Below are 16,917 nucleotides of genomic sequence, written 5' to 3' on the forward strand. Positions count from 1 at the left end.
GACAAGACAAGACAAGACAAGACAAGACAAGACAAGACAAGACAAGACAAGACAAGACAAGACAAGACAAGACAAGACAAGACAAGACAAGACAAGACAAGACAAGACAAGACAAGACAAGACAAGACAAGACAACAGAACACACGACAGGACAAGACAAGACAAGACAAGACAAGACAAGACAAGACAAGACAAGACAAGACAAGACAAGACAAGACAAGACAAGACAAGACAAGACAAGACAAGACAAGACAAGACAAGACAAGACAAGACAAGACAAGACAAGACAAGACAAGACAAGACAAGACAAGACAAGACAAGACAAGACAAGACAAGACAAGACAAGGCAAGACAAGACAAGACAAGAAAAGACAAGACAAGACAAGACAAGACAAGACAAGACAAGACAAGACAAGACAAGACAAGACAAGACAAGACAAGACAAGACAAGACAAGACAAGACAAGGCAAGACAAGACAAGACAAGACAAGACAAGACAAGACAAGACAAGACAAGACAAGACAAGACAAGACAAGACAAGACAAGACAAGACAAGACAAGACAAGACAAGACAAAACAAGACAAGACAAGACCAAACAAGACAAGACAAGACAAGACAAGAAAAGACAAGACAGGACAGGACAAGACAAGACAAGACAAGACAAGAAAAGACAAGACAGGACAGGACAAGACAAGACAAGACAAGACAAGACAAGACAAGACAAGACAAGACAAGATAAGACCAGACAAGACAAGACAAGACAAGACAAGACAAGACAAGACAAGTCAAGACAAGACAAGACAAGACAAGACAAGACAAGACAAGACAAGACAAGACAAGACAAGACAAGACAAGATAAGACCAGACAAGACAAGACAAGACAAGACAAGACAAGACAAGACAAGACAAGACAAGACAAGACAAGACAAGACAAGACAAGACAAGACAAGACAAGATAAGACCAGACAAGACAAGACAAGACAAGACAAGACAAGACAAAACAAGACAAGACAAGACAAGACAAGACAAGATAAGACCAGAAAAGACAAGACAGGACAAGACAAAACAACACAACACACGACATGACATCACAAGACAAGACAAGACAAGACAAGACAAGACAAGACAAGACAAGACAAAACAAGACAAGACAAGACAAGACAAGACAAGATAAGACCAGAAAAGACAAGACAAGACAAGACAAAACAACACAACACACGACATGACATCACAAGACAAGACAAGACAAGACAAGACAGGACAAGACAAGACAAGACAAGACAAGACAACAGAACACACGACAGGACAAGACAAGACAAGGCAAGACAAGACAAGACAAGACAAGACAAGACAAGACAAGACAAGACAAGACAAGACAAGACAAGACAAGACAAGACAAGACAAGACAAGACAAGACAAGACAAGACAAGACAAGACAAGACAAGACAAGACAAGACAAGACAAAACAAGACAAGACAAGACAAGACAAGACAAGACAAGACAAGACAAGACAAGACAAGACAAGACAAGACAAGACAAGACAAGACAAGACAAGACAAGACAAAACAACACAACACATGACATGACATGATAGGACAAGACAAGACAAGACAAGACAAGACAAGATAAGACCAGAAAAGACAAGACAAGACAAGACAAAACAACACAACACACGACATGACATCACAAGACAAGACAAGACAAGACAAGACAGGACAAGACAAGACAAGACAAGACAAGACAACAGAACACACGACAGGACAAGACAAGACAAGGCAAGACAAGACAAGACAAGACAAGACAAGACAAGACAAGACAAGACAAGACAAGACAAGACAAGACAAGACAAGACAAGACAAGACAAGACAAGACAAGACAAGACAAGACAAGACAAGACAAGACAAGACAAAACAAGACAAGACAAGACAAGACAAGACAAGACAAGACAAGACAAGACAAGACAAGACAAGACAAGACAAGACAAGACAAGACAAGACAAGACAAGACAAGACAAGACAAGACAAGACAAAACAACACAACACATGACATGACATGATAGGACAAGACAAGACAAGACAAGACAAGACAAGACAAGACAAGACAAGACAAGACAAGACAAGACAAGACAAGACAAGACAAGACAAGACAAGACAAGACAAGACAAGACAAGACAAGACAAGACAAGACAAGACAAGACAAGACAAGACAAGACAAGACAAGACAAGACAAGACAAGACAAGACAAGACAAGACAAGACAAGACAAGACAAGACAAGACAAGACAAGACAAGACAAGACAAGACAAGACAAGACAAGACAAGACAAGACAAGACAAGACAAGACAAGACAAGACAAGACAAGACAAGACAAGACAAGACAAGACAAGACAAGACAAGACAAGACAAGACAAGACAAGACAAGACAAGACAAGACAAGACAAGACAAGACAAGACAAGACAAGACAAGACAAGACAAGACAAGACAAGACAAGACAAGACAAGTCAAGACAAGACAAGACAAGACAAGACAAGACAAGACAAAACAAGACAAGACAAGACAAGACCAAACAAGACAAGACAAGACAAGACAAGAAAAGACAAGACAAGACAAGACAAGAAAAGACAAGACAAGACAGGACAGGACAAGACAAGACAAGATAAGACCAGACAAGACAAGACAAGACCAGACAAGACAAGACAAGAAAAGAAAAGACAAGACAAGACAAGACAAGACAAGACAAGACAAGACAAGACAAGACAAGACAAAACAACACAACACACGACATGACATCACAAGACAAGACAAGACAAGACAAGACAAGACAAGACAAGACAAGACAAGACAAGACAAGACAAGACAAGACAAGACAAGACAAAACAAGACAAAACAAGACAAGACAAGACAAGACAAGCCAAGACAAGACAAGACAAGACAAGACAAGACAAGACAAGACAAGACAAGACAAGACAAGACAAGACAAGAGAAGACAAGACAAGACAAGACAAGACAAGACAAGACAAGACAAGACAAGACAAGACAAGAAAAGACAAGACAAGACAAGACAAGACAAGACAAGACAAGACAAGACAAGACAAGACAAGACAAGACAAGACAAGACAAGACAAGACAAGACAAGACAAGACAAAACAAGACAAGACAAGACCAAACAAGACAAGACAAGACAAAACAACACAACACATGACATGACATGACAGGACAAGACAAGAAAAGACAAGACAAGACAGGACAGGACAAGACAAGACAAGATAAGACCAGACAAGACAAGACAAGACAAGACAAGACAAAACAAGACAAGACAAGACAAGACAAGACAAGATAAGACCAGAAAAGACAAGACAAGACAAGACAAAACAACACAACACACGACATGACATCACAAGACAAGACAAGACAAGACAAGACAAGACAAGACAAGACAAGACAAGACAAGACAAGACAAGACAAGACAAGACAAGACAAGACAAGACAAGACAAGACAAGACAAGACAAGACAAGACAAGACAAGACAAGACAAGATAAGACCAGAAAAGACAAGACAAGACAAGACAAAGCAACACAACACACGACATGACATCACAAGACATCACAAGACAAGACAAAACAAGACAAGACAAAACAAGACAAGACAAGACAAGACAAGACAAGATAAGACCAGAAAAGACAAGACAAGACAAGACAAGACAAAACAACACAACACATGACATGACAATACAAGACAAGACAAGACAAGACAAGACAAGACAAGACAAGACAAGACAAGACAAGACAAGACAAGACAAGACAAGACCAGACAAGACCAGACAAGAAAAGACAAGACAAAACAAGACAAGACAAGACAAGACAAGACAAGACAAGACAAGACAAGACAAGACAAGACAAGACAAGACAAGACAAGACCAGACAAGACAAGACAAGACAAGACAAGACAAGACAAGACAAGACCAGACAAGACCAGACAAGAAAAGACAAGACAAAACAAGACAAGACAAGACAAGACAAGACAAGACAAGACAAGACAAGACAAGACAAGACAAGACAAGACAAGACAAGACAAGACAAGACAAGACAAGACAAGACAAGACAAGACCAGACAAGACCAGACAAGAAAAGACAAGACCAGACAAGACCAGACAAGAAAAGACAAGACAAAACAAGACAAGACAAGACAAGACAAGACAAGACAAGACAAGACAAGACAAGACAAGACAAGACAAGACAAAACAACACAACACATGACATGACAGGACAAGACAAGACAAGAAAAGACAAGACAAGACAAGAAAAGACAAGACAAGACAAGACAAGACAAGACAAGACAAGACAAGACAAGACCAGACAAGACCAGACAAGAAAAGACAAGACAAAACAAGACAAGACAAGACAAGACAAGACAAGACAAGACAAGACAAGACAAGACAAGACAAAACAACACAACACATGACATGACAGGACAAGACAAGACAAGAAAAGACAAGACAAGACAAGAAAAGACAAGACAAGACAGGACAGGACAAGACAAGACAAGATAAGACCAGACAATATAAGACATGACAAGACAAGACAAGACAAGACAAGACAAAACAACACAACACACGACATGACATCACAAGACAAGACAAGACAAGACAAGACAAGACAAGACAAGACAAGACAAGACAAGACAAGACAAGACAAGACAGGACAAGACAAGACAAGACAAGACAAGACAAGACAAGACAAGACAAGACAAGACAAGACAAGACAAGACAAGACAACACAACACAACACAACACAACACATGACATGACATGACATGACATGACAAGACAAGACAAGACAAGACAAGACAAGACAAGGCAAGACCTGACATGACAAGACAAAACAAGACAAGACAAAACAACACAACGCACGACATGACATGACATGACAAGACAAGTCAAGACAAGACAAGACAAGACAAGACAAGACAAGACAAGACAAGACAAGACAAGACAAGACAAGACAAGACAAGACAAGACAAGACAAGACAAGACAAGACAAGACAAGACAAGACAAGACAAGACAAGACAAGACAAGACAAGACAAGACAAGACAAGACAAGACAAGACAAGACAAGACAAGACAAGACAAGACAAGACAAGACAAGACAAGACAAGACAAGACAAGACAAGACAAGACAAGACAAGACAAGACAAGACAAGACAAGACAAGACAAGACAAGACAAGACAAGACAAGACAAGACAAGACAAGACAAGACAAGACAAGACAAGACAAGACAAGACAAGGCAAGACAAGACAAGACAAGACAAGACAAGACAAGACAAGACAAGACAAGACAAGACAATACAATACAAGACAAGACCAAACAAGACAAGACAAGACAAAACAACACAACACATGACATGACATGACAGGACAAGACAAGACAAGACAAGACAATACATGACAAGACAAAACATGACAAGACAAAACAACACAACACACGACATGATATAACAAGACAAGACAAGACAATATAAGACATGACAATACAAGACAAGACAAGACAAGACAAGATAAGACATGACAAGACAAGACAAGACCAGACAAGACAAGACAAGACAAGACAAGACAAGACAAGACAAGACAAAACAAGACAAGACAAAACAACACAACACATGACATGACATGACAGGACAAGACAAGAAAAGACAAGACAAGACAAGACAAGAAAAGACAAGACAAGACAGGACAGGACAAGACAAGACAAGATAAGACATGACAATACAAGACAAGACAAGACAAGACAAGACAAGACAAGACAAGACAAGATAAGACATGACAAGGCAAGACAAGACAAGACAAAACAACACAACACACGACATGATATGACATGACAAGACAAGACAATATAAGACATGACAATACAAGACAAGACAAGACAAGACAAGATAAGACATGACAAGACAAGACAAGACAAGACAAGACAAGACAAGACAAGACAAGACAAGACAAGACAAGACAAGACAAGATAAGACATGTCAAGACAAGACAAGACAAGACAAGACAAGACAAAACAACACAAAACACGTATGACATGACATGACATGACAAGACAAGACAAGACAAGACAAGACAAGACAAGACAAGACAAGACAAGACAAGACAAGACAAGACAAGACAAGACAAGACAAGACCAGACAAGACCAGACAAAACAAGACAAGACAAGACAAGACAAGACAAGACAAGACAAGACAAGACAAGACAAGACAAGATAAGACAAGACAAGACAAGACAAGACAAAACAAGACAAGACAAAACAACACAACACATGACATGACATGACATGACAGAACAAGACAAGAAAAGACAAGACAAGACAAGAAAAGCAAGACAAGACAGGACAGGACAAGACAAGACAAGATAAGACCAGACAATATAAGACATGACAATACAAGACAAGACAAGACAAGACAAGATAAGACAAGACAAGACAAGACAAGACAAGACAAGACAAGACAAAACAACACAACACACGTATGACATGACATGACAAGACAAGACAAGACAAGACAAGACAAGACAGGACAAGACAAGACAAGACAAGACAAGACAAGACAAGACAAGACAAGACAAGACAAGACCAGACAAGACCAGACAAGACAAGACAAGACAAGACAAGACAAAACAAGACAAGACAAGAAAAGACAAGACAAGACAAGACAAGACAAGACAAGACAAGACAAGACAAGACAAGACAAGACAAGACAACTCAAGACAAGACAAGACAAGACAAGACAAGATAAGATAAGACCAGACAATATAAGACATGACAATACAAGACAAGACAAGACAAGACAAGATAAGACAAGACAAGACAAGACAAGACAAGACAAGACAAAACAACACAACACACGTATGACATGACATGACATGACAAGACAAGACAAGACAAGACAAAACAACACAACACACGTATGACATGACATGACATGAAAAGACAAGACAAGACAAGACAAGACAAGACAAGATAAGACAAGACAAGACAAGACAAGACAGGACAAGACAAGACAAAACAACACAACACACGTATGACAAGACAAGATAAGACAAGACAAGACAAGACAAGACAAGACAAGACAAGACAAGACCAGACAAGACCAGACAAGACAAGACAAGACAAGACAAGACAAAACAAGACAAGACAAGAAAAGACAAGACAAGACAAGACAAGACAAGACAAGACAAGACAAGACAAGACAAGACAAGACAACTCAAGACAAGACAAGAGAAGACAAGACAAGATAAGATAAGACCAGACAATATAAGACATGACAAGACAAGACAAGACAAGACAAGACAAGACAAGACAAGACAAGACAAGACAAGACAAGACAAGACAAGACAAGACAAGACAAGACAAGACAAGACAAGACAAGACAAGACAAGACAAGACAAGACAAGACCAGACATGACAAGACAAGACAAGACAAGACAAGACAAAACAAGACAAGACAAGACAAGATAAGACCAGACAAGACAAGACAAGACCAGACATGACAGGACAAGACAAGACAAGACAAGACAAGACAAGACAAAACAACACAACACAACACATGACATGACATGACATGACATGACAAGACAAGACAAGACAAGACAAGACAAGACAAGACAAGACAAGACAAGACAAGACAAGACAAGACAAGACAAGACAAGACAAGACAAGACAAGACAAGACAAGACAAGACAAGACAAGACAAGACAAGACAAGACAAGACAAGACAAGACCAGTCAAGACCAGACAAGACAAGACAAGACAAAACAAGACAAGACAAGACAAGACAAGACAAGACAAGACAAGACAAGACAAGACAAGACAAGACAAGACAAGACAAGACAAGACAAGACAAGACAAGACAAGACAAGACAAGACAAGACAAGACAAGACAAGACAAGACAAGACAAGACAAGACAAGACAAGACAAGACAAGACAAGACAAGACAAGACAAGACAAGACAAGACAAGACAAGACAAGACAAGACAAGACAAGACAAGACAAGACAAGACAAGACAAGACAAGACAAGACAAGACAAGACAAGACAAGACAAGACAAGACCAAACAAGACAAGACAAGACAAGACAAGACAAGAAAAGACAAGACAAGACAAGAAAAGACAAGACAAGACAGGACAGGACAAGACAAGATAAGACCAGACAAGACAAGACAAGACCAGACAAGACAAGACAAGACAAGACAAAACAAGACAAGACAAGACCAAACAAGACAAGACAAGACAAGACAAGACAAGAAAAGACAAGACAAGACAGGACAGGACAAGACAAGACAAGACAAGACAACACAACACAACACATGACATGACATGACATGACAAGACAAGACAAGACAAGACAAGACAAGACAAGACAAGACAAGACAAGACAAGACAAGACAAGACAAGACAAGACAAGACAAGACAAGACAAGACAAGACAAGACAAGACAAGACAAGACAAGACAAGACAAGACAAGACAAGACAAGACAAGACAAGACAAGACAAGACAAGACAAGACAAGACAAGACAAGACAAGACAAGACAAGACAAGACAAGACAAGACAAGACAAGACAAGACAAGACAAGACAAGACAAGACAAGACAAGACAAGACAAGACAAGACAAGACCAAACAAGACAAGACAAGACAAGACAAGACAAGAAAAGACAAGACAAGACAAGAAAAGACAAGACAAGACAGGACAGGACAAGACAAGACAAGATAAGACCAGACAAGACAAGACAAGACCAGACAAGACAAGACAAGACAAGACAAAACAAGACAAGACAAGACCAAACAAGACAAGACAAGACAAGACAAGACAAGAAAAGACAAGACAAGACAGGACAGGACAAGACAAGACAAGACAAGACAACACAACACAACACATGACATGACATGACATGACAAGACAAGACAAGACAAGACAAGACAAGACAAGACAAGACAAGACAAGACAAGACAAGACAAGACAAGACAAGACAAGACAAGACAAGACAAGACAAAACAACACAAAACAACACAACACACGACATGACATCACAAGACAAGACAAGACAAGACAAGACAAGACAAGACAAGACAAGACAAGACAAGACAAGACAAGCCAAGACAAGACAAGACAAGACAAGACAAGACAAGACAAGACAAGACAAGACAAGACAATACAACTCAACACAACACATGACATGACATGACAACATGACATGACATGACAAGACAAGACAAGACAAGACAAGACAAGACAAGACAAGACAAGACAAGACAAGACAAGACAAGACAAGACAAGACAAGACAAGACAAGACAAGACCAGACAAGTCAAGACAAGACAAGACAAGACAAGACAAGACAAGACAAGACAAGACAAGACAAGACAAGACAAGACAAGACAAGACAAGACAAGACAAGACAAGACAAGACAAGACAAGACAAGACAAGACAAGACAAGACAAGACAAGACAAGACAAGACAAGACAAGACAAGACAAGACAAGACAAGACAAAACAAGACAAGACAAGACAAGACAAGACAAGACAAGACAAGACAAGACAAGACAAGACAAAACAAGACAAGACAAGACAAGACAAGACAAGATAAGACCAGACAAGACAAGACCAGACATGACAAGACAAGACAAGACAAGACAAGACAAGACAAGACAAGACAAGACAAGACAAGGCAAGACAAGACAAGACAAGACCAGACAAGACAAGGCAAGATAAGGCAAGACAAGACAAGACAAGACAAGACAAGACAACACAACACAACACATGACATGACATGACATGACATGACAAGACAAGACAAGACAAGACAAGACATGACATGACAAGGCAAAACAAGACAAGACAAAACAACACAACGCACGACATGACAAGACAAGACAAGACAAGACATGACATGACAAGACAAAACAAGGCAAGACAAAACAACACAACGCACGACATGACATGACAAGACAAGACAAGACAAGACAAGACAAGACAAGACAAGACAAGACAAGACAAGACAAGACAAGACAAGACAAGACAAGACAAGACAAGACAAGACAAGACAAGACAAGACAAGACAAGACAAGACAAAACAACACAACACACGACATGATATCACAAGACAAGACAAGACAAGACAACACAACACAACACATGACATGACATGACATGACATGACAAGACAAGACAAGACAAGACAAGACAAGACATGACATGACAAGACAAAACAAGACAAGACAAAACAACACAACGCACGACATGACAAGACAAGACAAGACAAGACAAGACATGACATGACAAGACAAAACAAGACAAGACAAAACAACACAACGCACGACATGACATGACATGACAAGACAAGACAAGACAAGACAAGACAAGACAAGACAAGACAAGACAAGACAAGACAAGACAAGACAAGACAAGACAAGACAAGACAAGACAAGACAAGACAAGACATGACATGACAAGACAAGACAAAACAAGACAAGACAAAACAACACAACGCACGACATGACATGACATGACAAGACAAGACAAGACAAGACAAGACAAGACAAGACAAGACAAGACAAGACAAGACAAGACAAGACAAGACAAGACAACACAACACAACACATGACATGACATGACATGACATGACATGACAAGACAAGACAAGACAAGACAAGACAAGACAAGACAAGACAAGACAAGACAAGACAAGACAAGACAAGACCAGACAAGACAAGACCAGACAAGACAAGACAAGACAAAACAAGACAAGACAAGACAAGACAAGACAAGACAAGACAAGACAAGAAAAGACAAGACAAGACAAGACAAGACAAGACAAGACAAGACAAGACAAGACAAGACAAGACAAGACCAGACAAGACCAGACAAGACAAGACAAGACAAAACAAGACAACACATGACATGACATGACATGACATGACATGACAAGACAAGAAAAGACAAGTCAAGACAAGACAAGACAAGACAAGACAAGACAAGACAACACAACACATGACGTGACATGACAGTACAAGACAAGAAAAGACAAGACAAGACAAGAAAAGACAAGACAAGACAGGACAGGACAAGACAAGACAAGACATGACAAGACAAGACAAGACAAGACAAGACATGACATGACAAGACAAAACAAGACAAGACAAAACAACACAACGCACGACATGACATGACATGACATGACATGACATGACAAGACAAGAAAAGACAAGTCAAGACAAGACAAGACAAGACAAGACAAGACAAGACAACACAACACATGACGTGACATGACAGTACAAGACAAGAAAAGACAAGACAAGACAAGAAAAGACAAGACAAGACAGGACAGGACAAGACAAGACAAGATAAGACCAGACAAGACAAGAGAAGACCAGACAAGACAAGACAAGACAAGAAAAGAAAAGACAAGACAAGACAAAACAACACAACACACGACATGACATCACAAGACAAGACAAGACAAGACAAGACAAGACAAGACAAGACAAGACAAGACAAGACAAGACAAGACAAGACAAGACAAGACAAGACAAGACAAGACAAGACAAGACAAGACAAGACAAGACAAGACAAGACAAGACAAGACAAGACAAGACAAGACAAGAAAAGACAAGACAAGACAAGACAAGACAAGACAAGACAAGACAAGACAAGACAAGACAAGACAAGACAAGACAAGACAAGACCAGACAAGACCAGACAAGACAAGACAAGACAAAACAAGACAAGACAAGACAAGACAAGACAAGACAAGACAAGACAAGACAAGACAAGACAAGACAAGACAAGACAAGACAAGACAAGACAAGACAAGACAAGACAAGACAAGACAAGACAAGACAAGACAAGACAAGACAAGACAAGACAAGACAAGACAAGACAAGACAAGACAAGACAAGACAAGACAAGACAAGACAAGACAAGACAAGACAAGACAAGACAAGACAAGACAAGACAAGACAAGACAAGACAAGACAAGACAAGACAAGACAAGACAAGACAAGACAAGACAAGACAAGACAAGACAAGACAAGACAAGACAAGACAAGACAAGACAAGACAAGACAAGACAAGACAAGACAAGACAAGACAAGACAAGACAAGACAAGACAAGACAAGACAAGACAAGACAAGACAAGACAAGACAAGAAAAGACAAGACAAGACAAGACAAGACAAGACAAGACAAGACAAGACAAGACAAGACAAGACAAGACAAGACAAGACAAGACAAGACAAGACAAGACAAGACAAGACAAGACAAGACAAGACAAGACAAGACAAGACAAGACAAGACAAGACAAGACAAGACAAGACAAGACAAGACAAGACAAGACAAGACAAGACAAGACAAGACAAGACAAGACAAGACCAGACAAGACAAGGCAAGATAAGGCAAGACAAGACAAGACAAGACAACACAACACAACACATGACATGACATGACATGACATGACATGACAAGACAAGACAAGACAAGACAAGACAAGACAAGACAAGACATGACATGACAAGGCAAAACAAGACAAGACAAAACAACACAACGCACGACATGACAAGACAAGACAAGACAAGACAAGACAAGACAAGACAAGACAAGACAAGACAAGACAAGACAAAACAACACAACACAACACACGACAGGACAAGACAAGACAAGGCAAGACAAGACAAGACAAGACAAGACAAGACAATACAAGACAAGACAAGACAAGACAAGACAAGACAAGACAAGACAAGACAAGACAAGACAAAACAAGACAAGACAAGACAAGACAAGACAAGACAAGACAAGACAAGACAAGACAAGACAAGACAAGACAAGACAAGACAAGACAAGACATGACATGACAAGACAAAACAAGACAAGACAAAACAACACAACGCACGACATGACATGACATGACAAGACAAGACAAGACAAGACAAGACAAGACAAGACAAGACAGGACAGGACAAGACAAGACAAGATAAGACCAGACAAGACAAGACAAGACAAGACAAGACAGGACAAGACAAGACAAGACAAGACAAGACAAGACAAGACAAGACAAGACAAGACAAGACAAGACAAGACAACGCACGACATGACAAGACAAGACAAGACATGACATGACAAGACAAAACAAGACAAGACAAAACAACACAACGCACGACATGACAAGACAAGACAAGAAAAGAAAAGACAAGACAAGACAAGACAAGACAAGACAAGACAAGACAAGACAAGACAAGACAAGACAAGACAAGACAAGACAGGACAAGACAAGACAAGACAAGACAAGACAAGACAAGACAAGACAAGACAAGACAAGACAAGACAAGACAAGACAAGACAAGACAAGACAAGACAAGACAAGGCAAGATAAGGCAAGACAAGACAAGACAAGACATGACATGACAAGACAAAACAAGACAAGACAAAACAACACAACGCTCGACATGACAAGACAAGACAAGAAAAGAAAAGACAAGACATGACAAGACAAGACAAGACAAGACAAGACAAGACAAAACAAGACAAGACAAGACATGACATGACAAGACAAAACAAGACAAGACAAAACAACACAACGCACGACATGACAAGACAAGACAAGACAAGACAAGACATGACATGACAAGACAAAACAAGACAAGACAAAACAACACAACACATGACATGACATGACATGACATGACAAGACAAGACAAGACAAGACAAGACATGACATGACAAGGCAAAACAAGACAAGACAAAACAACACAACGCACGACATGACAAGACAAGACATGACATGACAAGACAAAACAAGACAAGACAAAACAACACAACGCACGACATGACATGACAAGACAAGACAAGACAAGACAAGACAAGACAAGACAAGACAAGACAAGACAAGACAAGACAAGACAAGACAAGACAAGACAAGACAAGACAAGACAAGACAAGACAAGACAAGACAAGACAAGACAAGACAAGACAAGACAAGACAAGACAAGACAAGACAAGACAAGACAAGACAAGACAAGACAAGACAAGACAAGACAAAACAACACAACACACGACATGATATCACAAGACAAGACAAGAAAAGACAACACAACACAACACATGACATGACATGACATGACATGACAAGACAAGACAAGACAAGACAAGACAAGACATGACATGACAAGACAAAACAAGACAAGACAAAACAACACAACGCACGACATGACAAGACAAGACAAGACAAGACAAGACATGACATGACAAGACAAAACAAGACAAGACAAAACAACACAACGCACGACATGACATGACATGACAAGACAAGACAAGACAAGACAAGACAAGACAAGACAAGACAAGACAAGACAAGACAAGACAAGACAAGACAAGACAAGACAAGACAAGACAAGACAAGACATGACATGACAAGACAAGACAAAACAAGACAAGACAAAACAACACAACGCACGACATGACATGACATGACAAGACAAGACAAGACAAGACAAGACAAGACAAGACAAGACAAGACAAGACAAGACAAGACAAGACAACACAACACAACACATGACATGACATGACATGACATGACAAGACAAGACAAGACAAGACAAGACAAGACAAGACAAGACAAGACAAGACAAGACAAGACAAGACAAGACAAGACAAGACAAGACAAGACAAGACAAGACAAGACAAGACAAGACAAGACAAGACCAGACAAGACAAGACAAGACCAGACAAGACAAGACAAAACAAGACAAGACAAGACAAGACAAGACAAGACAAGAAAAGACAAGTCAAGACAAGACAAGACAAGACAAGACAAGACAAGACAAAACAACACAACACACGACATGACATCACAAGTCAAGACAAGACAAGACAAGACAAGACCAAACAAGACAAGACAAGACAAAACAACACAACACATGACGTGACATGACAGTACAAGACAAGAAAAGACAAGACAAGACATGAAAAGACAAGACAAGACAGGACAGGACAAGACAAGACAAGATAAGACCAGACAAGACAAGAGAAGACCAGACAAGACAAGACAAGACAAGAAAAGAAAAGACAAGACAAGACAAGACAAGACAAGACAAGACAAGACAAAACAACACAACACACGACATGACATCACAAGACAAGACAAGACAAGACAAGACAAGACAAGACAAGACAAGGCAAGACAAGACAAGACAAGACAAGACAAGACAAGACAAGACAAGACAAGACAAGACAAGACAAGACAAGACAAGACAAGACAAGACAAGACAAGACAAGACAAGACAAGACAAGACAAGACAAGACAAGACAAGACAAGACAAGACAAGACAAGACAAGACAAGACAAGACAAGACAAGGCAAGATAAGGCAAGACAAGACAAGACAAGACAACACAACACAACACAACACATGACATGACATGACATGACATGACAAGACAAGACAAGACAAGACAAGACAAGACAAGACATGACATGACAAGGCAAAACAAGACAAGACAAAACAACACAACGCACGACATGACAAGACAAGACAAGACAAGACAAGACAAGACAAGACAAGACAAGACAAGACAAGACAAGACAAGACAAGACAAGACAAGACAAGACAAGACATGACATGACAAGACAAGACAAAACAAGACAAGACAAAACAACACAACGCACGACATGACATGACATGACAAGACAAGACAAGACAAGACAAGACAAGACAAGACAAGACAAGACAAGACAAGACAAGACAAGACAAGACAAGACAAGACAAGACAACACAACACAACACATGACATGACATGACATGACATGACAAGACAAGACAAGACAAGACAAGACAAGACAAGACAAGACAAGACAAGACAAGACAAGACAAGACAAGACAAGACAAGACAAGACCAGACAAGACAAGACAAGACCAGACAAGACAAGACAAAACAAGACAAGACAAGACAAGACAAGACAAGACAAGAAAAGACAAGTCAAGACAAGACAAGACAAGACAAGACAAGACAAGACAAGAAAAGACAAGTCAAGACAAGACAAGACAAGACAAGACCAAACAAGACAAGACAAGACAAAACAACACAACACATGACGTGACATGACAGTACAAGACAAGAAAAGACAAGACAAGACATGAAAAGACAAGACAAGACAGGACAGGACAAGACAAGACAAGATAAGACCAGACAAGACAAGAGAAGACCATACAAGACAAGACAAGACAAGAAAAGAAAAGACAAGACAAGACAAGACAAGACAAGACAAGACAAGACAAAACAACACAACACACGACATGACATCACAAGACAAGACAAGACAAGACAAGACAAGACAAGACAAGACAAGGCAAGACAAGACAAGACAAGACAAGACAAGACAAGACAAGACAAGACAAGACAAGACAAGACAAGACAAGACAAGACAAGACAAGACAAGACAAGACAAGACAAGACAAGACAAGACAAGACAAGACAAGACAAGACAAGACAAGACAAGACAAGACAAGGCAAGATAAGGCAAGACAAGACAAGACAAGACAACACAACACAACACATGACATGACATGACATGACATGACAAGACAAGACAAGACAAGACAAGACAAGACAAGACAAGACATGACATGACAAGGCAAAACAAGACAAGACAAAACAACACAACGCACGACATGACAAGACAAGACACGACAAGACAAGACATGACATGACAAGACAAAACAAGACAAGACAAAACAACACAACGCACGACATGACATGACATGACAAGACAAGACAAGACAAGACAAGACAAGACAAGACAAGACAAGACAAGACAAGACAAGACAAGACAAGACAAGACAAGACAAGACAAGACAAGACAAGACAAGACAAGACAA

Source organism: Zeugodacus cucurbitae, chromosome X (genome assembly GCF_028554725.1).
Source record: "Zeugodacus cucurbitae isolate PBARC_wt_2022May chromosome X, idZeuCucr1.2, whole genome shotgun sequence".
NCBI lineage: Eukaryota > Metazoa > Arthropoda > Insecta > Diptera > Tephritidae > Zeugodacus > Zeugodacus cucurbitae.